The sequence below is a fragment of the Halichoerus grypus genome, chromosome 9 (genome assembly GCF_964656455.1).
Source record: "Halichoerus grypus chromosome 9, mHalGry1.hap1.1, whole genome shotgun sequence".
NCBI classification, from domain to species: Eukaryota; Metazoa; Chordata; class Mammalia; order Carnivora; family Phocidae; genus Halichoerus; species Halichoerus grypus.
In genome coordinates, this window is record NC_135720.1 from 141,396,777 (window position 1) to 141,423,335 (window position 26,559).

The 26,559-nt window shown below is 48.5% G+C and overlaps 1 protein-coding gene across 9 annotated transcripts in view; it reads left to right on the plus strand.

The window, feature by feature from the left end:
- Positions 1–26,559, plus strand: part of CARMIL1 (capping protein regulator and myosin 1 linker 1) — a 307,843-nt gene that overhangs the window by 43,237 nt on the left and 238,047 nt on the right. The window lies entirely within an intron of this gene.

Here is a 26,559-nt window from a genome sequence, read left to right on the forward strand (position 1 = left end):
GGGTCGTCAGATGAGACACTTGTGATGGGGACATTTAAGATGAGGCCTGAAGGAAAAGCGAGCACAGTCATGTGAAGAGTGCGGGGAAGGGGTTTCTAAGCAGATTCAACAGAATGTGCAAAGGCCCTGAGGAAGCGCATGGTTTTGGTGGGACTAAAAGGACGGTGAGGCCAGAACATGGTGGGTCGAAGACATCATGCCGAACCACATACACTGCGGTAAGGAGTTTGGGTTTCATTTTTAAATAGAGAAATAACATAGTCTGTGATATGTTTAAAATGATTGCCAGGGCTTCTTTGGCAGAGAATAAGAGGGCACTGAGGCCTTGGGGAAGCCAGTAGTTAGGTGTTGCTGTGCAGTGGATGAGAGCGAGAATGGCTTGGTGGAGGGCAGGGGTTCTCAGAGTGACGGCTCAGGGTCAGCGGCACCAGGCCAGCAACGCAGATGCTCAGCCTTGTCACAGACCTGCTGTTCCAGCAACTCCAGGGCTGGAGTCAGCCCCCCTGGGCGACCTGACGCCCAGGAAAACTTGATGGTGTGTGGACTGCAGAGGAGATGGCGGGGCTGGGGTTCCGGGACGTGTCTCAATTAGAGAAACGACAGAGCATACGTGTGCAGTTGAGGAACAAGGAGGAATCAGGGGTGGGCTCCGGGAAGTGGTAAGTGGAGACTGGGCAGGGGGGGCAAGGTCATAACTCATAGATGCGCTGAGTTCGGGATGCCTTCAGAACATCCAGTGAAGATGCCGAGCTGTCGACGGCGGTGTGAGTGCACGGCCGGAGGAGAGGTTTGCCCCAGAGTACAGGACTGTGTAAAGCTGCTGGAACAGGGGGGATCCCACCCAGGGGGAGAAAGAGTGAGAGAAGCAGCAGACGCCCCCGTGGGAGGGACTGAACGTTCCGAGGGGCATGAGCCAACAAAGGAGCCAGAAGAGCCCCCAGCGGGCAAAGAGGAGAACCAGGACGATTTCGAGGGTAGAGTGGCCAACTGTGCTGACGGCTTCTGGGTTCAGTAGATGAAGCCGGGGTCTGTGGCACCGAAAGCATTAACGAGCATCCGATGTGGGTCTTCAGCAAAATTGAAATAGAAGTTCCAGTGTGAACTTGATTTGTGTCAGGGATCTCAGATGAGAAGAAACCGGGGAAACAGCCCCAGCGTTCTACGCACTAGCTTCCCCAGGGGGGTTTCCTCTGGCTTCTCGGGCTCCCCTCCGGCTGCTACTTGGTGTGCACACGCAAACTCTGAGTGAGCATTTTGTAGTCCCGAAAAGGATAGCATATGGGCCTTCACAGCTGGTCATATTTTCTTTTATTACTATATTTAAAACAACATCCAAGATTAGGAAAAAAATCTCCTGGCGACTTGCATAACAAGCTGCAGTAAAAATCATTACTGGCTGTTGATATGGGCTCTTGGGTACCTCATGTTGGGGTTTCGAGTCCAACCTCTTGTAATCTGTCACTCAGCAAATTCTCGTCGATGAGGAAGAAGAAGAAAAAGAGATTTATAGCTTGCGTATCTCTTCAAGCTTCTGTTTGGTATGGTCAGGATTCCAGAACTTTCTACTTTTGACATTTGGGGTCACAGGCTGTAAAATGTTGGGGCTTGCGTTGGGAGGCCATGGACTCGGGGAGAGAGGGACCATTGGAGCACCATGTATGTCCGAAGCGTAGAGCTTGGGTCTTGATGTTTATTATCTCATCTCGTCCCCACTGGGAGGGAGGTGGTATTTCCCTATCTGTAGGCGAGGAAATGAGCCAATAAAGAAAACTCCCGTTTAAACCCAAGGCGAAAGTGAGACTTTCTTGTGCGCCACGCTCATGGGACAGAGTTGTGTGGGGCTGGACCGGTGGGAACAGGGCTCACAGAAGGGTGTGTGTCCAGAGAAGCCAGAGACCTCTGAAGGGGTCAAAGGGCTCACGGGAGACTTTGAAGGGGACCAAGCCACCGCAGGGCGCCTACGGTTAGTTCTCCTGACAAGTACTGGACACGACAGAAAGGGCTCTTCAGATGCCCCGCGTGGGGCGGGCTCCTTCAGGACTGACCTGCGAGTTTTCTGGATGGCCCTGTGCGTCTCACCGTAAAGCGGCTGCAAACAAGGAGTTCCTTGGGGCAGGTCATTAAAAGCGTCCTTTCTACTTTGGTGTCATTTTTCTCCCTCTCGTGTGCATGTTTAATTTATTTACATTTCTTCCCTGCAGACCTGTAGGCCTTGCTTCTTTTCTGGAGAAGTTCCGTGTCTCTGAGTCACATGCCACAGCGTCTTGCCCACTTTTCTCTCACGTTCCACTGTCCCTTCCTCCCTCACTTGGTCTAGGTTGTGTAGGCCTTTGGAGCGCTTCCTCAGAGATCCCGTTTGCCTTCACCTCTCCCCGGGGTCCTTGTGGAGACTGGTTGAGGTGATGAAGTGACATGGAGGAGTGATGAGCCAGACAAAACTCCTGTCAGCGAGCAGGGACGTATTACCAGCTGTTGGTGAGCTTGGGCCTCGAGGCTTGGGCTCCACAATTGGTTCCAGTCTTAGGAGGGTCATATGTACTTCCAGTCACAAAAGATCTTTCAGTCATGAGAACCATTGAGCTATTCAAGATGACAATGGGCAATTTGGACCTAAAGCAGATGTCACAAGCTAGTGGCTTGCAGTCTGTTCTGACGCGCTTTCCGTAAACTGTTTAAAAAATCAAAGTTGGTTACCAACGTTTCCACATTCGGAGACTTCAGTCCTAAATCTTGATTCCAGCCGCTCTTGGAAACTGAGACATTGGGACGTGAGGGCTGCATTCATACCTCAGGGGCCGGAAGAGCTAGTGACGGCTTTCCAGCCGAGGCGTGCTCGCTCCAGTGTCCCGCGATCCCCAGGGCGCCCCTGCCCCTGGGGCCCAGGGTTGGCTGCCATTTATTGGTATCCGCGAGGCTGTCGGTCTTCCATCCAGCTTGCTTTGGTCTTTTTTTTTTTTTTTTTAAAGATTTTATTTATTCGACAGAGAGAGACACAGCGAGAGAGGGAACACAAGCAGGGGGAGTGGGAGAGGGAGAAGCAGGCTTCCTGCAGAGCAGGGAGCCCAATGTGGGGCTCGATCCCAGGACCCTGGGATCATGACCCGAGCTGAAGGCAGATGCTTAACAACTGAGCCACCCAGGCGTCCCTTGCTTTGGTCTTTTACATCGTTGTGGCCTCTGTACACACGTGAGCTCGCCGGCCCTCGTCCTAAATGGCCAAGACGGGATATGTTTAGAAGTTTGTCTTTTCTTTGCAAAAGCAGAGATGAGAAAAGTCTTCTTCCGTACTCGGAGGCATTGCTGGAGTTCAGGTCAAGGTAGGAGGAAGGGGAAGGATATACGGAAGTGGAGCACGTAAGGGATCTTTCGCAGAAGTTGAGTGAGAGATCGGATTAGCTCTTCAGTCCTGCCTGAAGTGCAGGTCCCTGCTTGTTTCAGACAGAACTTTTCAAAGATACTGAAAGTATCTCGGCTGTTGTAGGTGTGTGTGTGTTGGAAGATGGGTTGAGGAAAAAACAGTGAGATGAGAAATAGGGATGTCCTTACCCCGAAGAAGAGTTGCTCGGGCTGTTCAGTGTAGATATTTGGATAATATTTGGATAATAGAGGTATTTGGGAAGTTTCCAACTCCAGTCCGGCGTTCGCTCGTGTATCATTCGTGGAAGCAGACATTCTGTGGTGGGAGTTGTTAATGACCAACTTGCGAGAGCGTGGGATCCTGTTCAGCTTGGAGATGATGGTTAGAATGACCCATTTGTGCACATCGAGGCGTACTGTGGTCGGTGAGGAGTACAGGGCAGGTGGAGAGTTTTCATTCTGCAGTTGGTTCGGAGTCACTGACGGAGCTCCCGAGATGTGTCTGACCCGTGCAGCTGCTGGGGGTGGGAAGTTTCGCAAGAAGGAACGTGCAGACTCTAATAGATCATTTCAGTGTCTCGTGATGAGAGGTGTGCCCCCAGAGCTCTGGGTCACGGCCTGGCCCTTGGCCCTCGTCCTGGTTGCAGGGATGCTCCCCCAGGAAGGTGATGCCCCATTGAGCCTTGGAGGCTGACTGGCAGGTGGCCAGGCAAGGGCAAGTGGGGAAGAATTTGACGTGTGAAGTGCCGTTGGGGGAACAGAGGGGCTGCATCAGGGCGGGCCGTGCTGACGCTTTCGGGAGCCTGGGGAGGAGGGGAGACGTGGTGAGGTTGACGTTTGCCTGCAGTGTGACCACTGGGCCACTGGGCCACAGCACGGCGGGGCTGCCCGCGGGGACACCAGGGAAGTTGTAACCAGCTCGAAAAGGCCTTTTTGATTTTGGAAGGCAGGGGAGGCTGGGACCTGGGATGGCCTAGGCCTTGATTGAGGATGGTTGGTCAGTTTTATCATTTTGCCAAGCTCTTAGATTATATTTTATAAGTTTCTTTCTTTCTTTCTTTCTTTCTTTTTTTTTTTTTTGAGGGGAGGGAACTTGTAATTTTGTGAAGTTTTGCGGAAGTAAATCGTGTTTATTAAGATAAATTGCACAAGAAGTTTGCTTGATTATAATCTCGTTTCTATGGGAAATCACGCCCCGAGAAGATGGAAACCTCCATGGAGGGGAGGATGCATGCAGCCACGGCTTCTGCCCGTGAGGACCCCGAGGGAAGGAGCGTGGCTGCCACTCATACTCAGGGACAGGGTCGGGCCGGGGATGGGGACAGGTTAACTGGGCCCCGCCCCCCTCCTGCTGTCAAAACCCTTTTCTCTTGCTTTTCGTGTAGGAGCTGCGGGAGTCAACTGTTCTGTGCCGTATGCAGGGGCCTCACTAGCGGGTGGGGGCTAGCCCTCCACAGAATATTCGGGTAAGGGTTACCTGCTCCTGGGGCACCCCTGCTGCGACAGAGGCGTGGCCGATGCGGCCTCCCCTGGAGGCTAGGGAGACTTTGTGGGTGCAGGCGACGCTGTCCTCATGGCTCTCCGGGAGAATTTGAGTAGCCTCTTGCCCAGCCGCGCGGCCTGTGGCCTCTCTCTGACCCCTTGTGTGCACGGCTGCTGGGCGGTTCCGTCAGCCGCACACCCGAGCCCATCATCCCCTGCTCAGAATCCTCCAGCAGCCCCCCGAGCTCGTCGGGGGAGGCCGGAAGCCAAGGCTGCTCGCCTGGCGCCCCCGCAGCAGAGCTCTTCCCACCGTCTTGCTCACGACCTGCAGGCCCGGCCCCCCACGCCCCTGGCCCCCCTGCTTGCCCTTAGACCCCTGCACAGCCGACCTGGCTGGGCCCGCCCCGAAGAAGCGCCTTCAGCACTTTAATTTTTCACGTGGATCCGAGAAGCCGAGTGCGAAGGACGTGTCCGGGGTTTCTGTTAAAGGAATCATCGTTGGTTTTCTTCTTGCGTTCCACTTAAGGGCCACTGAATATTTGTTGAACGAACAGCTCATATGCTAGATTGCTTTGAGCATTTGGTGCCAGGAAAAACGGACTTTTCTCATTTAAAAAACTGACCTCTTTCCTTTTAAAAAAAAAATCAATTAAAATCAGACTGTGTTTGTGTTTTTTTTGCCTCTGTTGCCAGGAGCCCCAGAACTGGAGTTTTCGGGCCTTATCATCGCCGAATTCTAGGTGGCAGCAGCAGCTTGGGTCTGCCCGGCACGGCCGCCCTCTCCTGACTTACCCATGTGTTTGCAGATATTTACTTGGTGGTCGTCATGTGTGGGGCCGAGGCCACGGTGCTGGGCAGGACGGGCAGGCGAGGCTGCAAGTGGGGGGGCCGAGCTTGTCCTGCTGTCGGGCAGGGAAGTGGCAGAAGAGTGGGGGGGGGAGTCAAGGATGACCCCCAGGTTCTGATGCGGGTGGGGTGCTACGGGGTGGCCAGTTTTGGGGAGGCTGAGGGAGGAGCAGGTCGGGGAAGGGGCTGGTGAACGGAAACCCTGTTGGACTTGTTCATGGACGTGCCCAGCGCACGTCCGGGCAGGGTGTCCTTTAGGTGGCCTGGCGCTCAGGAAGAGATTCTGCTTCTCCTCTCCCTCCGTCCCCTGCACACACGTGCTCACGCACAAGGGCTCGCATTTAGGGGATCTCTCTTGCCCACTACAGCCTTGTGATTCTCACGTGGCTTTGGCCTCCCTGGCCACAGGAGAAGGCCTGATGACTCTGTGCATGCTGGGCCTTGTGCCCCAGTCGCTTGCCCACAGTGATTCATCCCGGGGAGGGGGGTGGACATATGACCCAAGCAGGAGTCCTTCACTGGGGCCTTGGAGATTCTGCCTTGCAGGGAAAGGCCGTCTTTTTCAGCAGGAGCCTGGATGGTGGCCCCGAGCCGTCTGTGCCACCAGGCCTGTTACATAGAGGGAGGAAGCCCCTCTGAACAGGAGAGAACGAGGCCCTCACCCAGAAAAGCAGAGATTCGAGAAGTGTGGACAGATCCCTTCCCTGCTCTTTGCCGTGCTGTACCCCTTGGAATGCCAGGGTTCTGAGGTGTTAAATGAAGAAGCTTTGTTTGGTCAAACACCTCTAAAGAAAGAGGACACGTTCTCGACAGCACAACTTGTCGGAACCTTTAGGAGCGAAATGTGCTTTGTGCTTCTTCAGGAGGGGGATCAGTGTCCGGATTTCCCAAATTGCTCGGTGTGTGGATTTACAAAAGGAAACGGAGCACCTGTCAGTATCCCACCTTTGCAAATGAGGAGACCAAGTTCCACATAGGTGAGGCTACTCCTGAAGTCTCACATATAGGAGCTGGTCTGGAAGATGAACTCAGACGCCTGTCTTTCCATTCATTTCACTGTCCTGTGTGGTTGATGCTTCTTTCTGTCTTTGAAGTGTGGGGGGCTTGTCCCTCTCTAATCACCGGCGTTCGGGGGGGGGGGGTGTGTGTGCGCGCACGCGCTAAACTGCACTTGAAGTTCTGGTTCCTATATTACTCAGGCATTCGCTACAGGTGGGTAGTTAACCCGTGAAAATACTGGAAAATATGCCGTTCTGTTGATGTGATTTCCTTATAAGGTAAGAAATATGTAGTAACTCAGGGTTTGGGGCTTTAAATTAGAAAGGTGTGTTAAAGTATGAAAATGTTAGGAGTTCTGTGGAAATTCGACGCTCTGGAAAGTGTCCTTAAGAATTTCCATGTTGATGCAGTGGCTGTTAAAAAATATACCTTTTCTAAGGGTTTGGTTGTGCTGTTATTTGTGATCTTTGTAATTTTTTCCCGAAGTTGTGCTTGATTGGGAACAATTGTTTAAAATAAACTAAGAAAGGAGAGCAGTAGGACGAGCATCTCACTGCTTCTGACATGTCCTCACTGAGAGACGGTGTTCAGACAGTAGCTGACGAGGAGACTTGGAGTTCGTTTGTAGCCTGACGAAGAACTGAGCCTGTGCGTGACCACGTGGGCTGTCCCAGGTCGGCTGCTGCGGAGCCGTGCTCCCTGGGCTCATGCTCGGTGCTCTCTCCCTCACCTGCGCTGACATATGTATTTTACTGTATCCTCCCTGGGTTCCCACAGCACCTGCAGGCAGTTGAAGTCCTGTTCTGTGGAAGAGGCACCTCTTTTGTGTGAAGGGTGTTCGTGTCTCAAAGTTTGTTACTGGCGGACCCTCGTTCTGCTGTCGCCATAATTGTTGTTCATGGGCCCGGTCCACCGCCTTCGTTTAGATGCTCATCGCTTCTCTCCTGAATTGTAATAATCACTTCTGAACTTGCCTCCTTGCTCCCCGGTTTACCCCTCTGCCATTCTTTACCTTCCCAAGGAGAAAAAACCCTTCGTGGAAGCTCCGGGACCTCCGCTGCTTCCCGCCAGCTCTCAGGATTGTTTTTTGGCCCCTGCCTCTCTTTCCAGCCGTGTTTCCTGCTCCTTGCTCCACCATTCCGGGCTCTAGCCTTAGAAACTGCTTGCTCCGTGGATGATGAGGTTTCAAGCCTCCACGTTCCCAGATTGTGCTCCCTTATAACTGAATTACCTCCCCAGTTCATCCAGGACTCAACTCCCATGTGTTTCTTTAGGAAGCCCTTCCAGACACAGCCTCTCCTTACCGCCCTCCCACCAGCCAGTGAGCAACTTAACACAACGTGATGGTGAAGAGTGTGGACAGTGGTTCAAACCCCTGCTGTACCAGCTCGGTGCTGTGTGACGTTCGGAAAGTCACTTAACCCCTCTGTGCTTCAGCTCTGTAAAATGGAGTTAATAATAGTATTTATCTTCTAGGATTGTTGTTAGGATTAGATGAGTTAACACATGAAAATCAGTTGTGAAAGTGCCAGTTTGTAAGTCCTATTATTATTTATATTTTAAATCTTATTATTAGTTTTTATTAAGGGTAAAAAAAAAACTAGTCTTCCTGCATTTTTATACTCTCACACTCCTTTCAAAGTGCATGGTACATCATAGACACTCAGTAAATACAGCTTATATCAGTGAGTGAATTGCAACGATCAGTAAACACAGAGCACTTATTTAGTGTTTGTCGAGTGATGCCCTGCTGTGGTTACAGAAAACAGTTCATCACCATCACCACAATAGATGTGCCCTTTTAGGAACAATGTATAGATACCAACTAATACTCACCGCCTAGTTCAGACTCAGGAGCCATTTAGAATTTCATTTGAAAATTCTGCTCTTTCACTAACAGTTGTAGGGTTGGGCATAGTTGGCCTTTAAAAGTGTGTAGACTGGGTGTAAAAATCCCGTGTTTAAATAAATGATATGTCTGTTCTAATACGTGAAGTGCCTCTCCGTGAAAGCGGTCATTATGTTGGGTTATGTCAGCCTCGGAGTCAAATGCTTAGCATCTATTTGTGCTTTCCAAAAATGGATCGAGATAATCCAAATACATTTCTCGACTTCCTCGTTCTACATCACTGCTTCTGAGTTAATAAATGTCTCGGTGCAATTTTGTGTCTGCACAAAATTCACATGTTGGTGGTTCAGTTTCCGGTATTTGCTCCAAAATGTTTGCACTCGGTATCATTTCTCCAGAACTATTTACAGCCCAAGGAACACTGACAAACTCAGAGACTTAATTTCTTTATTTGTACATTTCTGTTTCTTTATTTGTGTAATAGTAATTGGGCACATTTCTTCTACCTTGATGATCTCACCTCTATTAGAAGGAGGTTGGAAGGAAACTGAGATCCAGACCAGCTCTGGAAAACGGGATGTCAAGTGAATTGTCTTGTCATACAATGGTCTATGCAGCCAGCATCCTCTGAAGCGCCCGGGTCCACAATGACATCATTGACATCTGAACTGTGTGGACTTGTTCTCAGAGAGGTGCCCTGGAGAAGGCCCAGTGTGAGGGGTGGTGGTGGTGGCTCCGAGGCCCTCCGACTGACCTGAATGAGGCCAGCCGGGAATGAGGACAAGGCCGTGAATGATCCTTTTGTTCCACGGTGGAATGAACTGCTAGAAAATGTTCTTGTCACAAAGACTGTTGTTTGGTCAGAGTGGGCATGATGGAGTCAAGAGTTTTTGAAAACTTTCATTTAGTGACTAATATTTTGACTCAGTGACGATATTAAAAAGACACTTCTGTACTCACAAGGCCGTAGAATGTGAAGAAGGATACCCTAGCAATACTCAGTAGTGTTAACGTGGAGAGAGCATGACTGTCTGCTGCGGATGTGGGTGGCGAAGTTCTGTCCGCAGAATTTTGTCCCACGGTAGGATCTACTTTGCATGCTTACCTGTCCCATTACACTGTCATTTTCCATGCATACGATGGAAATAGCATGTAGGTGTATTCCACTGATTTTCCTAGTAGGTCTGTCTTTATATATTAATTTACTGAAAAAAAAGGTGGTCCTTCTCTATTTCCTGTCTGGTTTTCTTAGGGGAGTCTGTACTTTTGGCAGTGGTTCTGCCATGATGTCATTCCCTATGAGCAAGTATAAATTGCTTATTTTATCGGGCCGGTTCAGAGAATTTCATTCGAATGAAATCTTTGTATTTAGCACTTTCTCCCATAAGTGGGCCATTGACTGGGTTTTAACAACTATTTTGATGAATGAGTTGTTCTGTTATAAAAGGATTTCGCACTTAAAGTTTGCTTCTTGGGTTGTGCTATTTTTGTCTTCTGAAAGTTATTTAAAATGAAAAGAGTCCTCACCTAAGTCTTACAGGGTGAACATTCAGGAGTGATCCCATGGTTTCAGAACTGGAGTCTCCACCAGCATCAGTTCTTCCATGGAGAGCCCCTAAAAGGGTGTATTAGCTTTGATGGAATTTGTATAGTCCGTGAATGCAAAAAAAAAAAAAAAAAAAAAAAGTAAAATAAACTAAAACTACCACAACAAACTGATGGAGGTAAAAAATCAAGAAGTTGCTACATGGGGTCTAGGAGGGGTGTCCTGCTGCCGCCCCCATCCCTAAGCCCAGCCTGGGAGGGGAAAATGTTTTCCCATCCTCATCTGTTTGAACCCTCTTGGGAAGGCTTTTTGGCCATTTTAGAGGACTACTGGCTTCTAGCTCGCATCCAAAGCTGGGGTTAGGTTTTCCCCACCCCTTCCTCCCTCTCTTTCCTTTCAGTGGAATTTATGGAGTGGCTAGTGAGAGTCTTCCCTGCCATGAGGTTCTTCTCTTAATGTAGCCTAGGGGAGGGAAACCCTTTTCCTTTTATGAATCCTGCCTGATCCTTTTCTGGGCGTAGTTTGATTTGTGTTGTGGAGTCTGTCCAGCTCTGCAGTGGGTCTCCAGGAGGGGATATTTCAGACGTTCTTCCTTGAGTAGAACAGCGACTCCTAGCAGCGTCTCTGTGGTCTTTTGGACTGTGGTGTCCAGTGCTGGTAAAACCACCAAGTGGAGGTTTTTTATTGTCACCAGAGTGAGGTCTGTGTTGGGCCGGGAAGTCGGGGGCCAGGTGCAGGGTGCTGGCACAGGCAGAGGACGGGGATGGAGGGCATGGAGCGGCTTTGGATCTTGTGCATGTTACGTACTCTTGTTAGACCTCGATAACTTATGTCATAGGGGTTCTCGTAAAGGCTAACGAGGTAGGGTGGAAGGCACTCCTAGCGTAGTCATTTACTGGCATAGAATTGGTAAACAGTGGAGGCTGCGGTGGTGGTGATTTGATTAAGAAAGAATGGACCGTGGACACCCCCTTCCCGCCCGTGTTACGCAACTTAATGGGAACTGTCAACTTCGTTTTCTGCTTGGTTCATTATGACTCTCCCCTCCTTATAAATTCATTACTTGTATTATTTTTACGATGTTTTCTTCCGCCTTATCATAGTCACAGACCAAGTTCTAGGTAGAACTAAAATGGAAATTTGATGGAACGTCCGAGTCTGATGCCCCCTAGTTAACCCAGGTGGGCCAACCTTCCTTAGGAGTGTCATTTATTTTTCGAGCTGCACAGTAAAGAAGCCCAGTTTCTCTTGACTTTTGAAGTCAATTTCCTTGAAAATCTTCAGTGTTTAGTGTGTGGCTTAATGTCTTTTGAAACGATTGCTGTTTTTGAACTGGTGTGTATGTCACAACATTTTGAGTATAGAAAACTCATTATCTGACAAATCCTCCACTTGTAGGACTTTGCAAATAACTAAGAACAATCCATTAGAATGTATTGCTTTTGGCTGGAGGCCAGGAATATTGGCTCATTCATTTAGAGTGTGATATTTAAAGAGGCCAAAGACCAGAGGTTTAATTCCCAGATGGACCAATTAGTGTAGCTTTGTTCCACGACATCAGGTTGAACCTCACACCCCAGCCATCTGTCTTTGAAAATGCATGCCGTTGGCCACAGGGTCATGGGTCGCCATGGTCAAAGTCAGGATGGGTCAGCAGAAGACCGTGGGCCACTTGCCACGCGGAGAGACCCGGGCGCCTCCTGTGTACAGGATGGTGGGTCATTAGAACCAGGTTACAGTGCTGGAGAAGGGCATCCGGGAAGCTATGCAAAGGCTGAATACGAATTGTTAAGGGATGGATCAGAGTCCGGAAATTCTGGGACATTCTCAGATGTTTTAGTTCTGACCCTCTATTTGTGAATGCTTCCACTGTGCAAGATAGGGGGAAAGTACCGAAAGGGAGGAGTATGGCCGTTTTCTAATGAACATAGGTCTTAAAAGGAAGTGTACCAAAGACAGAAGGCGGACGGTCAAGGGACCGGGCAGTAAGCATACCTCTCCCATTTACAGGCTCTGTCCTAAGCACTCTTGTTTGACCTCACTCTGACTTTATGAGGCAGGTGCTTTTTACCGTTTCACAGGTGAGCAGATTGAGGCAGGAACTTTGAGGTATTGCTGTGAGTCACGTAGCTAGCTCAGGGATGTGGAGAGAGGCAGTCTGATTCTGGAGGGATCTGACACTTGCAGAGGATGCCATACACAATAAAAAGGTTGTTAATGGGCATTCAGAGCCAGAAGAGAGGAACATGGCTACCTCTGAATGGCCCCAGTGGAGGACTGTGATAGAGCATAAACTTTCCACTCGTATAGTCTGTCTTTTACATACGTATTAAGGAACTCAGAGTATTCAGAAAGAGCTAGTTTTTCTAAATGAATTTCAGCCTCCCAGCCTAACAGAATTCCTTCCCAGGGCCCCGAGGACACTTTGGATAGAGGTGGTTCCACCATCTTCATGATCTTGGAGGAAGCACCGAGAAGAGAAAGGATGCGGGAAGGTGGGGGAGGGCAGACGTGTGGCTTGGTGTGGAGAAGTGGGGAAGCTCTGCTTAGAAGGAGCTGATATCTGTAAATAGACCTTCAAATAGATCTCATTCCACACTTGTTCCAAATGAGCCTGTAGGATAAAAGCCAGAGTCCGAGAAAGGATGTTAAATGGGGACAAAGTGTAATTGATGTTAAGAGTAAGTTTTTTCATTGGTTAGTGAGTAACCCACATTTGGAGGGGTTCAGGTATAGGATGGGTGGGACTTGGGTGTGGGGACGCCTCAACTGGGGGGATTGGACACCCTTCAGATTTCCTCCCACCTGTTTCTGAGAACACGACCTGGTGTGTATGAACCCAGGCCAGAGGCTTCTTTGGCTCTTTGGTTTTCCCTCTGTGAGGAGGCCATTTACTCTCACTCCCGGAAGAGGAAACTCTAGGGAGGATGAGAGAGTGGGTTTCCCAGGGCCAGTCGGCGGTGTGGGGGCCAGGCAAGCCGGCGCGCGGCGGCGCCCTCCTCTGACCACAGCCCCCCTCCGCCCTGGGCCACGGACAGAGAGTGTCCAGGAGGCAGTGCGGGCCATGCAGGGATGAGGCTCTGCCCCGTTTGCTGTGACCTTTGATGACTGGATTGCTTGCTCCCCTGGGGAAACCTGGTGTTGTGAGGACCACCGCTGGGCCCGTCGGAAGGGCTGGGGGTGTGTCCCCTCTGCCGTGTAGGCAGGCCTGACCTCTTCCTCCATTTTACTGGTTCGTACCGGTAAGTTGCCCAGCATCTCTCGACTCAACGCCAAGAAGTGGCCTTTTTGCCTCACTTTCCTCTGTGGACCACGTGGAATTTTGCCAGGGTATTTGTTATGGTTTCTGTGTGTGAGACCTCTGCACCTTCTCGGGCGCGTGGGGAAGGAGCCTACCACAGGGCCCCTCGCAGCCCTTTCCAGCTCCGAAGTCGAGCGATTTACTCCTTTTGAGAAAGATGCCTTCTACCTCTCCTCCTCCAGCCCTGTCAGCGGGTCCCTGGTTACCGTGGTAACCATCCTCTCATAACCCTGTCAGGAAATACGATGTAACTGTGTGTCTAATCTTATTTTCCAGACGTAAAGCAAGCACCCAGCTTCCTTCGAAGGCTTCTCCCCGAGCGGTCGGGGGCCGCGTGCTGCTGCTGCTCGTTCTGATGTTTTCTGAGATCCGTACTGGCGGAGGGATGCCCTTCACCGGGTGTTTCCGGAGCCCCCACTGGCCAGTGTGTCCCTGGGAGGGCTTGCGTGCTTTCATGCTCACGCTCCCGCAGCTGGGGAAATTTGGGGTATTTTGAGTTGTAATTTAAAAAAAAATGCAGCACTGTGGTTTCGAGAGGATTTACATTTATTTTGGACACAAAGCATCTATGCCGGGTAATTGAGAGGCTAGATCAAGTCAGTATTTTCTGCATTTTTTTTTTTTTTTTTTTTGAAGAGGCTACTTTTACAGAACCTCTCTTGCCCAGGAGGGGGGGAGTTGGCTCCTGCTTTCAGGGGTCACTTGGGACAGCACCCCGCTGTCAGTCTCTCCACCGCTCTCTGCCTGCCCGCGAGGACCCATGCACCACCCCTCTCTCCCTCGCCTGTGCCAGTCGCCACGGGCAGCCTGGACTCCCACGGCATCCGTCAAGCCCACGTCCCAGGCCTCAGGGACCCCTTTCCAGCGCCACCTCTGCCCCTGGAGCTCACAGAGCCCACACAGTCATCAGGAAAGCCCTGCTTCCCGACCTGGTCCGTGAACGTTTTTGGAAACCCTGTCTCCCCTGAACATACTGCTCCTTCTGCAGCCCAGCGGGGTGGCCGTGCTGTTCCCTCCTGACCCTCCAACCGCGGCTGGTGGCAGGGCGGTACCCTCCATGTGGTGTCTGTCCCAGTCCCCCTCCTCCCGAGAGCCCGTGCTCTGAATCCGGGGTCTCTCCCGGCCCCTCCACCCCCCGTCGCCCTCCTCTGCCCCTGGCTCATTGAAGACTCCTGTTTCTGGTTCGCTGTCCCTGTCTGAGCACCAGCCCGCCAGGTCTCCGGGCACCACTATTCCTGCTGATCATGCTCCCCACATCTGCCCAGACTCCCCTCCCGGGAACTTGTCTCCCATCGTCCTCAGCCTGTGCGTCCCTGGTCAGGTGTCTGATGCTGCGGCCAGCAGGGACCTCGGTGACTCCACGGCTCACTGCTGTGACCACCTCCTCCTGACGTCGCGGTCCCTCCAGCCTCCACAGCGCTCGCACCATCAGGATCTGGGGTTCTTCATAGTCCCGCCCTCACCGCCTCTCCCGACTGCCATCCTTTCCCAGCTTGACTCCCAGGCTCAGCCTCTAGAATCTCTACGGAGGTGCGTGTCCTCATCACCCTCGTCCCTCTTGTCGTACTTGGTCGTTCTCCCTCGACTCGAGCGCAGTTCTGGAGAAGGCTGTGTCTCTCCATCCACTCTGCACAAAGCACGTCACCACGTCCATTGTCTCCCTAGGTTCATGGTCATAAGTCCGGTGGGCCCTGGATGCTGCCCGGCGGTCACACTCTTTCTGCCGGCCACTCGATCCCCCACTCTCTTCCACGACTGTGGCACACTTTGTCCTTGCTCTTCAGATACCCATGGCCTCCTTACTTTCAGCCACTCCCTTTTTCACTAACAGAACAGAAATAATCAGAGGAGAACTTCCACAGGCTCTGGTCAGCACACCTGCCACCTGCCCGTGTCTGTGCCCACGCTCCCAGCTCCTCGTGCACGACATCCTACCTCTGTCTCAAGGACATTGTTCCACAGCATCCCCCTCTCTTCCTTTACTGAATTCCCACTGGCATGCAAGTTATTATTTTTCCCATTAAGTAAGAACATCCTCTCTCAAGTCTGATTTCCCCTCCAGCCACTAGCCAGCTCCTTTTCTTCCGCACACAGCAGAAGGGTTTGAGTGAGTCGTCCGTATTGGTCGTGTCTGAGATGTCCCCGCCCAGTCTGTGCTGGACCCGTTGCAGTGGGGCGTCTGCCCCTCGCTCAGCCTCCGCCAGCTCTGCCCTCCGCAGCTCCGCGGTGACATTTCCCTGCTGCCGCCCACGGTCAGCCCACGGTTAGGCCCTTGTCTTCTCTCAGCTTCACCTCGCGGCCACATTTGACAGGTCGATTACTCTCCTCCTTGAAATACAGTCTCCACTTCACTGCCTGGGGCCCCGCTCCGGGTTTTCCTTTTCCCTCTCGAGCTGGTCTCTCTCAGTCCCCTTTGCTGGTTCCTCGCCTCCCCATACTCTCGTGGAGCGCTCTTCCCTATGTACGCCCACACTTCAACTGTCCTCTTTGTGAAGATGTCTGCATTGACGTCTGTCGCCTAGATCTCTCCCGCAAACTCCAGACTCCTGCGTCTGACTGCTCGCTAGACATTTCTATTTGCATGTGTCTAATAGGCATTTCAAACATCACTGTCCGTGGGACCCCTCGAGGCTACTGACGTGTCTGTTTCCCCAGGCACTCGTTTCTAGGGGACCCCTCCTAGGAGACTGCTTCTGGGGGGTTGCACAAGGAAGTGTGGGTGTAAAGAAGCTTCTAGAGGGAGAGGGAAGGGAAAGAAGGTAGTCTGGGGCCAAAATTGCCCAGATAATTGCTTTATCTTAATCAGTACTTAAAATGGTTGAGAGGTGCTCCAGGTTGTGTGGGGAGGGGCGGGGAGGGGTGTAGGGTGTGGGGGTGGGACGGTCTTTGGAAAAGGCAGATCATGGCAAAACCAAGAGCCGATGATGCCTTTTCTGAATGGATCTCGAGACTATCCTGTCAGTGCTTTGATTATAAATTCAGAATGCTGGAATAAGAATCAACTGCTTGAATTTAAAACAACAACAACAAAACCAACCAACCAACCAAAAAACCCCCGTAACATGTTCAGAAGGGAGATCCGTACTGCCCCCTTATCTCCAACCTGCTCGTTCCCACAGTCTTGCCATCTTGTTGAACAGCATTCCCTTCTTCCATGTACTTAGGAAAAAATATCTGGAGTCATTCTTAAATTATCTTTCTGTCACACCCATTAGCAAATCCTGTAGGCACTACTTTCCTGCTGTGTTCAGAATCCACTTATCACCTGTCCTGCCCTGGTCCAAGCTGCCATAATTTTTTTCACCTGGAATTGATGGCGTGTCCTTTTACGTGGCCTGTCTGCGTCCAGCCTCATCCCCCGAAGTGCTCAGATCGTGTGGCTTCCCTTCCCATCTCAGACTGCAAGCGAAGTCATCCCTCTGCTGACCTACAAGGGGTTATTTACGTAGCCCTCCACTACCTTCTGACTGCATCCCCTCCTCCTTTGCCTGCTCCGCGCTCGTCCTTGCTCTTTCTCGAAACAGGAAACAGTCTCGGTGGCTCCCACCGCAGAGCGTTTGCATTTGCTGTCCCCTCTGCCTCGAACTCCCTTTCATTTCCAGCCATAAATTCGTGTGGCTAGCTCCCTCACTTCCTTCTGGTCTTTCCTCAAATGTCGCCTTTTCAGAGGGACTTCGCTGACCCCCCGGGTTCACTTTGAACACCTCTGACACATTCTGCCTCCTCTTTCGACTTTGATTATTCCTTAGCGTTTAGCGTCATCTAACGGAGTGTCTGTTTTGCTTATCTTATTTCTTGTCTCTTCTCTGTCAGGCTAGAGGGTAAGTTCCAAGAAGCCAGAGGTCTTTGTTCTGCTCACTGCTTATTCCCAGACCCTGAACATAGGTTGCTTCATGCATAAATATTTGTTGAACAGAAGAATGACTATTTCCTTTCTTTTTTTTTTTAAGATATTATTTATTTATTTGAGAGAGAGCACAGGCGGGGGAGCTGCAGAGGGAGAGGGATAAACTCCCCACAGAGCAGGGAGCCCGATGCGGGGCTCGATCCCAGGATCCTGAGATCATGACCTGAGCCGAAGGCAGATGCTTAACCCAAGTGCCCAAGAATGCCTATTCTTGCTGCATTTTTAAAAAAATATTTTGTTTATTTATTTATTTAAGAGTGGGACCAAGCATGGGGGGAGGAGCAGAGGGAGAAGGAGACAAGCTGACTCTGAGCTGAACATGGATCCCAACACGGGGCTCAGTCTCAGGACCCTGAGATCATGACCTGAGCCCAAACCAAGAGTCGGACACATAACCGACTGAGCCACCCAGGTGCCCCTCTTGCTGTATTCTTTTAGCTTGAAGTTATTGTAAATTTGTTTGCCACAAAGCTCTAACAAAGCTAATTATTTTATTTCATGTTTCCTCTGAAGTATATTTACTATATGTGTCAAGTTGATTTAAGACCATAATAATAGGAAAGGTAGACAATACAAATAGAAGAGAGCTCCTACAGATTCTCATGCTGCCTCTACATATGTTTGGAAATGTGTCAGTTTATGTTTCCCGCCTGATTACAAAAACAAAAATAAAACAACAGATTTAAAGGGACTGACTGGAAATGTGATGATGTAAGGATGTTGCAATCTAAGGTGCTGTTTCAAATGCTGGGTGATTTGAATAGAATGTATATTATTTATGTGAATATTCTCCTTTCTAAGAAGTACTGTATAGATTGTGTTATTCCACGCCAAAGCTGTTGTATTTATTACTTCAGTTCTGCCTCTCTTGTTTGGGTAACGAGGTCTCTAGTCCTCCAGTTGTGAGCTAATTTATATTCTAAGGCCAGAAACCTATTGAGCGTTTGGCAACTTTCTTGATTCGAGTCAAATTAATCATTCTTACCTAAATTCAGCCATTTGGTATTTTACTAAAAGTCCTTTGATTCTGTGCCCTATTGCTTATTGCACATAAGCTATAAAGCAAAGGCCAGAGCCTGTTCTGGTCCATTCTGGTTTCTCTTAGTCAGTCAGTCCACCAGCGTGAAGATTCAGGGCAGGTTTTAAACTACATTTCATGGGGCACCTGGCTGGCTCAGTTGGTGGGGCGTGCAGCTCTTGATCTTGGGGTTGTGAGTTGGGTGTAGATACGGATGACTCAAAAATAAAATCTTAAAAAAATTTCATTTTAGAAATGAACATACTGTAAAATTAACATTTTCTGGGGGGTACAGTTCAATTTTTTTTTTTTAAAACATTCTATTTGGCAATTATTTTGGGTTTGTGGAAGCTCAGAGAATTCCCATGGGCCCTTTCCCTGGCTTTCCCTAATGTCAGCAGCTTACTAAACTGGGGTAAATTTACCAAAACCAAAAATTAGCATTAGTGCAATAATGTTAATGAGACCAGACTTCATTTGGATTTTTACTCGTTTTTCCACGACTGTCCTTTTTTGAATTCCAGGATCCGGTCCGGGATACCATGTTTCCTTTGGTTGGTTGTCTTCTAGTCTCCTGCAATCAACAGCACCTCTTTCATGGATGGAGAAAGGGGGTTAAGTTGATGCTCTCGTGACTTTGTGACAATGTACAGTTTTAAAGCCCCTGGAATGTTGGGGTGGTGGGACTTTGGAGATGTTCTGACCTGGGGGCTACAGTGGGGTGGCCCTGTAGGCTGAGTTTGGCTTACACGGTGTTGGAAATAGGATTTGAATTAGCTGTTAAAAAGTAACAATTAGATTTTCCAGAAAAAAAAAAAAATCTATTATTTTTGGCTTCTTTTTAAGAAATCGACAGGCCCTGCTGCCCCAGGTCTGTTCACTGACTGGGACGATCACATGTCTCAGGAGGTGCTGTTCCTTCTCTTTGGGCAAGCGTATCCCGGTTCACATCAGATCATGCCCCTCACGTTCTAGACACAGGTGCTCCGGGGGGAGGGGCGGGGCATGCTGCAGCAAGCAGATGATGGCAGACAGAGGGTGCAGGAGAATCCCCCCCAACTCTGCCCCCCTCCTTGTCTTCGTGTATCTTTGCTGTGTCCCACAGACACGAGTCTGCAGCACGATTCCCCAAGATGGCGTCTGGTTTGCAGTTACTTCCTGTTCAGCCGCACGCGCTTATCTACTAACGCTTAAAGTCAGGTGATTAACCTGGAAATCCAGATTTACGACTTCTCTTGGGAAATCAGATCATCTGGCAACACTGGGGCTGCATTCCCACCTGGCATGGTGTCCTGGGCTGGGGCAAGGCCGTCCCCTTGGATGGGCTCTGGCTTCTCTGGCTCCTTAAGCCCAGTCGTGGGGCCGGTCCCTGAGGGCATTTGAGTTTGCAGTGCTGCCTTAGGTTCTTAGGTTGGAAATCAGGGGAGCCCCAGTATTTCCTTCTTGTGTTTCTTGATGATAGTTCTTCTTGACAAGCAGTTACTGAAATAACTCCTCCAAGTTACTGAGGAAACGGGACTTCGGGACAGGGGCTTGTGACAGAATCAGAGAGGGTAGGGGGTGCTGAAAGCCTGCCATCTTGTCCTCTCCTCTGCGCCCCACCCCATCTCCTGGACGTGCTGTCCGTTCCCGTCTGCGTAACCTCGGGTTTAAGGACAGATGTAGCGGGGTGTGTTCCTCCATAGCTCAAAGCACTGTGTTTAAAGAATTACCTGGAAGCTACAGGGGTGAATTTCAGGCAGTCCCTGATTGGTATCCCTGTGATCTCATCCCAGGAAGAGTGTAAGTATAGGGAGGAGAGGAGAGCACTCCCTTTTCGGATCATTATAGGAACAGGGGACAGATTATTAAAGGGATGTTGTACGTGTGTGGGACTCTTAGGTTCTAGATGTGTGTGGCCCGCGTGGTAGCTGCTGGTCATTCACAGCTGCTCAGCCCTTGGAATGTGCTGGTCTGAACTGAGATGTGCTGTAAATGTAAAATACACACTGGATTTCAGAGGCTTAAGATGCAAGAAAGAGTGTAAAATGTCTCAATAATTTTCATGTTGGAGGCACCTGGGTGGCTCAGTTGGTTGGGCATCTGCTTTCAGCTCAGGTCATGATCCCAGCTCGATCCTGGGATCGAGCCCCACAGCGGGCTCCCTGCTCAGCGGGGAGCCTCCTGCTTCTCCCTCTGCCGCTCCCCCCAACCCCCCGCCACCGCTCGTGTTCGTGCACACGTGCTCTCTCCCCCTCCCTCCCCCTCAAATAAATATAATTTTCATGTTGGTTACGTGCTTAATTGATAATGTTTTGGATATATTTGGTTAAGTAAAATAACTTATTAAAGTTGCTTCCATTTTTCTTTTTTTAACTCTTTAAAAGTGTGACCTCAAGAAAATTCAAACTGACACAGTTCATGTTTCCATTGGACAGAGCGGCTCTAGACTCTGCTGGATTTGATGGTGAGAAAGGGCGTGCAGCCTGTTTTCCAGGGTTCGATAAAGTAAAGTACAGAGAACAAATGTGGACAGACTATAAATGGTGAATTGTTTTTACAACCCTTGGCTTTAATCAAGTTTATGCTTTGTTAATGTATAATATTGTTCCATTAGTGGTGTGGCACTGTAATCCAAGCTCCTCTCCTTGACTTTGGGGTCACTTAATTTTCTTCCCCGAGCCTCAGATCCCTGCCCTGTGAAATAGGGACAGTGGTGATCCACAGTATTGAGTGAAGACTGGGGAAAGAAACATGTAAAATGTCCAGTGTTATGTTGGGAACACACTCTCAGTACGGTAAATTATGTTTCCTTTTAATTCTCATTCCTGGTAGTAGGAAAAATACCTCATGTATCGCTTCTGTGGTTAGGAGTAAGGCTGCCCAAAGATATCAGAAAAAGGCACCTCTTTGCTTTGTGACATGATGTTTCTTCTACTAGAAAACATGTATAATTGGATTTTTTTTCTATTCACTACTTGTGAATATATGACATAGATTGTTATTCCCAGCACATCAGTCTTTTCTGTTGTTGGGGCTCAAAAATTATTGAAACCCAGCAGTGGATTAAATGGCAGATATGCTGTTTTGGAAAATATTGGACCCCTTGACTGTTTACAGACACTGGAAACGCATCAGGGGACAGTATGACGTAGTCTGTGTGTTACTGCAGAGATGATCCCAGGGTACGGGAGCTGGTGGGGTGAGGATGAGCATAGGACCCAGAACCATGCCATGGGAAGGTCTGACCTGCTCTTCATCTTGCCCTTCCCTTTGTGGTTTTCAGGCACACACAGGGCGTACTTTGTGATTTTTTTTTTTTTTTAAGGTCAGCCTAAGTATTCCATGTCTTCAAACCATGACATGTGCCTTAGGAAACTTATTCAACTTAGTAGGTAATGAGTGTGTATAATCCTAGGGAGCATCTGTACAGAGTTAGCTGCTGGAGGAACCTTGAGTGAAGACAGGGCACCAGAAAAATTGGTAATTTAGTGGGTTTTTATTCCTTTTCCTTTGGTCATAAAGGAATCACAACTCAGAAGCTAGGAGTTTGAGACTCGCAAGACCCACAGGTAAGGATGCATAGTTTGGAAATGTGTTTGGTTTTGTTTTGTTTTTTCCCTAGAGCTTATCTATTTTCCCCTTAAATCTACTAAAGGTACTACATTTATTGTTCTCTGGCTGACATCCATGTCCCCTGTGCTACAACTAGAAGGCAAGTTTTGTATCTCACACTTTACACAGTTTGACTTTGCTTGGCAGTGACTTTTCAAATGTTTACTAGAACTCCTTGTTGCTCGAGTAGTTCTCTAGCAGCTACGGACAGGCTTGTGACGTGCAAATTACTCATATTGTAAGTACACGTCGAAATGCTTTGCAAGCTGAAACTCCTTTGTAACATGGAAAGTCTTATTACTAACCTGGCCATGGCCACTGGCCATGAAGTTCACTTGAAGTCGCCCATGGATCCCAGCCAACCCTCCTGCCATCCCATCTTGGTGGGTGTGGGTGGTGCTTTTGTGTTGGTTCTCACGCTGCCCCACATGGATCTCAGCCAGCGTCTCGTGGCCATCAGGAGCCTGACTCTGCCCCCCAACCACACAGTCTGGTTGTTCTGCCCAGGATACCACAACCACTGTGAGAGAAACCCTCTGATTTCTGATAGGTGGCCTCTCTTCCTGAGTTCTTCTTATGTTAAGTAATGTATCACATTGTGACTATGTAATAATAACAATAATAATAGCAACTAACAATTGATTGCTTAGTATGTGCTGGATACTCCTGCAGTTAATTTGCTCTCTTTGATCCTCTCAACCCTAGAAGGTGGATGTTGGTATTGTCCTCATTCCACAGATGATATAGCTGAGGTGCAGAGAAGCTAAATGACTTGCCCGTTCTCAGGCATGAGTCTGTAAGAACCTAGCTCAATCAAAGAGTAGCTCCTGAGCTTTTGACCTGCTCGCTTGGTGAGCCCTGCTTCTGTTGTTTTCCTTCTCACCTGCCGCTTGTCTGAGTATTTCTGGTCTTCAAGTGCGGGCTGTACCTCTGAAGTGACATTTTCATTAAGGACTGCAGGCGACTCTTGTGTGCTTTTCTCTCTCCTGATCTGAGCCGACTGAAAGATGTCTTGCCTGTCTCTACGGTTTAGCCCTTTACAATGTATTTTTTTCCTGATTGTTCCTTGTGCATCAATCTTGATGTTTCAGACTTTGTCAGTACTTCTAATATGGGGGCATTTTGTGTGCTTCTCTAGAATTTTCTAAAATACTTGGTAGAGTAGCAGGGGAGCTCGTTAGAAAACATGGAAGAAATAGGGATACGAGCATTCGGGGCAGAAACACTTGGTTGGCTGACTAGCCCCTTCACTACCCTCTTTGCCTTATCCTATGGAGTGGTGACTGGTCTAAGAGTGGTTCTTAACCACAGGTGATTCTGTTCGCAAAGGTACATTTGGGATGTCTAGAGACATTTCCGATTGTCACTGCTAGGGGTGGGGTGGGTAGAGGCCAGGGCTGCTGGTAGACATCTGTAATGCACAGGGCAGTCCTCCCAACAAAGAATTATCGAGCCACACTGTCATTAGGGCTGAGGCTGAGACACCCTGGCCTAGAAATATCCATACGGTACATTTGGTCAATAAAATAAAAGTGAAAAGTACACTGAGGCTTTCTGTGAACGTTCTGTCTTTCTGACTCAGGAGCTGTCCCTTCCTGTTTTCAGGTTTTTTTGCCTTCAACATGGGCTTGAACCTGGAGGTGGGGCATCCGTCCTGTGACCAGAGGTTAACAAAGGTGAAGATTAAAGTCAACACACTAAGGATGGTGGAATGAAAAGACAAAAAGTGATTGGGTTTTCTCTTATTTGTAGCCAAATGCATTCCTGACTAACGTACCACAGAAACTTGGTTGAGGAAAGACCTAAACCCAATGTCTCAGCTGATCAAGAACCTCTACTCCACATTTCCAGTGACGTAATTCATTGCACAGGGAGGAGATTCTACTATTGTTGCAGACTTTTAGTCATTTTAAAGTTCTCCCTTACTTTGAAATCTGACCCCTGGAGTTTCTACTGATGGACCTAGTTTTAGGCTTGGCTGGAATTTACTTAAGCAGACTCTCCCGCGTTTTCATAGATGTCCATGGGAAGCCATCTTGATCAAGTTGGCAAGTCAGCCGACAGACAGCCTCTTACAATTATTCTGGAGGGGTGTAGATCTAGAACATAATACCCTCTTCTTGGACCAGTCTTCAGAGCCAGAGTTCCAACGGCAAAACTGTTCGTAAGAGGATGTCACCTCTAGGGCCCTGAGCCCTTTGGGTTCTTACATAGAATTCAGAATCAGTGCAGATATCCTAGATGCTTCTCATGTTATGGACTACATAGATGAGCCAAGGAAGGAGCTTTCAATGGCTCGAGTGCCCCATTCTGTTGTCCATCTTACGGACAAGATGCCAGGAATACTGCCTTCTTCTTCATTACCTTTGTTTTCTGTCCAGTCAGCAAATAAGTAAGTGCCTCAAAACCTTTCCGAGTAAACACCTGCTACCATCTTGTTTTTTCCTCCTTGGCTTTCTGTGCAATGTGGGATGCTGCTTTGGCTGAATATCTTTTTTTTTTTTTTTTAATTTTTAAAAAATTATGGTAAAAACATACATAATTTATACTAACCACTTTTAAGTACACAGTTCAGTGGTAAATATATTCACATTTTTGTGCAACAGGGCTCTAGAATTTTTTCTAGAAGTTTCTAGAACTTTTTTGGTTTGTTTGCTATCTTTCTTGGTGGTGTAGGGTGGGATGTATCTTTATTGTATACCTGTTCATTTACTGTTTGCCCTGCTGCTTGTTCCATCCTACAAAACACTTCTCCTGAGGCTTCTAGTACAGGGAAGAGGCTCTTCTGGTCAGACCTTCCCCCTGTAACACTGCTGGACCAGCCGCTCGGTGAGTACAGTCAAGCTGTCCTCGTCTTGAGAAGCTCGCTAGCTGGGGGTCTGAGCAGACGTGAGGTTTGAAAAACCAGAGATTTGGTTTAACGAGAGGGTGTGTCGGGCCAGCAAGTCTTCTCCGCTGATAGGATATAACCCTCACCAAATAACTCCGCTGAAAAGATTCTCCGTTTAGTACCAGGTCCTACACGGAAAGATATACAAGGTTGTTTTTCCTGGCACTTCTCTCTCCCAAAGATCCCATATGGTGGCTCCCTTAGTTCTCAGCACCTCCTGGCAGCCCCTTCCTTGTCTTGCTGAATCACAGGTGTTGGGTGCTGTTTAATTTTGAGTTAATTGGGCTTTCTGCTGCTAGACTCTTGTGGTTTCTTGAATTCATGAATTAGTCATTAAGTTGTGTTTACCAGGCAGGCACCCTGGCAGTCTGCGGTCTGTCCAGCTGACCTTTTAGAAGGATGCTCTTCGTGCAGGCTCTTGGAAATGATGGTGGGAAAGGCTGAATTCTCTTCAGGGACCCTTTGCAGCCTTTTCTTTCCTTCCAACTCTTACCTGTGCATGTGGGTCCACGCCTTACTGTAGAATGTGCATTTCTACTGGGATTTTCTATTGGGCTGGGGTGGAGGCTGTCTTTTGAGACAGCAAATGCTGTAGCAGCCTGTAAGAGTTGAGGAAAGTCAATTATTGGATGACTTTTCCCCCGGAGGGCTAACCTCTAGAATAAAGGAAATTAAATTGGATAATGGGATTTCCTGGTTGAGGTGATATTGTCAGGTTCCGTTTCTTTTTTACAGTTGAGAAAGCACTTTTGAAATTTCAGGTTCACAAATACGTAACACAAAACTCAAAATAGTCTAAAAGCACATAGATATTCATGGTGTTATTATTCTAATTATTTAATGTTTAATACGCCTGGAGAAGCTTTTGCTTATTGTCCATCCTCAGCAGGGGTGAGTTCCCCAGTTCAAGGTAAACAACATGTAATTATGTGGTTAACAAAGTAAGAAGCTCCAACTACTTCCTTAAGTTTGAATTGCTTTTCTAACAAGCAGGTGGCAAATGAAGTGAAGTCACAAATATTTCAACTTTCCTTACTAAAGATGGGCTAATGTAGTATAATGGGCATGTTGTTTTTGGTGGGAGGTTATGAATGCTTCAGATTTCTAGATGTGATCATCTCAGAGTTTGAAATCGTACCCTTTGTGACTTATACCAGAGAAGGATGACTTTTTTCAGTTAAACTGATTTTGATTGTAAGCTTTTCAGCCCCCAAACTTGGACTAACTTGTCCTATTCACTGATTTTGTCCATATCAGGAATATCAGAGGTGTGTCTTTCATGCATTAAAAAATTTTTTTTGATAATAAAAATTAATATCAATTAAAAAGTTTAGCTAATCCAATAGGTGAATTAACTATTTCTGAACTAAATGGTGAACACAGCTTAGGTTGTGTTTTGCCTGTTGCCTTAAAAAACATCAGCAGACAGTATCATATCAGCTGTAATTTTTCTTCTATGGAATAAAAGGTGGTTGTCATTTTTGGGTGAAGCATTGCAACTGTCTTATACTTTTATTTCTGGTCATATTTGATAGAAACAAAGGGAGAACATGAAGGTAGGAGATGTGTGACTTTATTGTGAATGTGTAAAAAATACATAGGGTTTTCTTTTTGCTAGGGGTTGAAGCACATGCTATAGATCAATAAGAGTAAAAATTAGGAAATTAGGGGCGCCTGGGTGGCTCAGTCGTTAAGCGTCTGCCTTCAGCTCAGGTCATGATCCCAGGGTCCTGGGATCGAGTCCCGCATCGGGCTCCCTGCTCAGCAGGA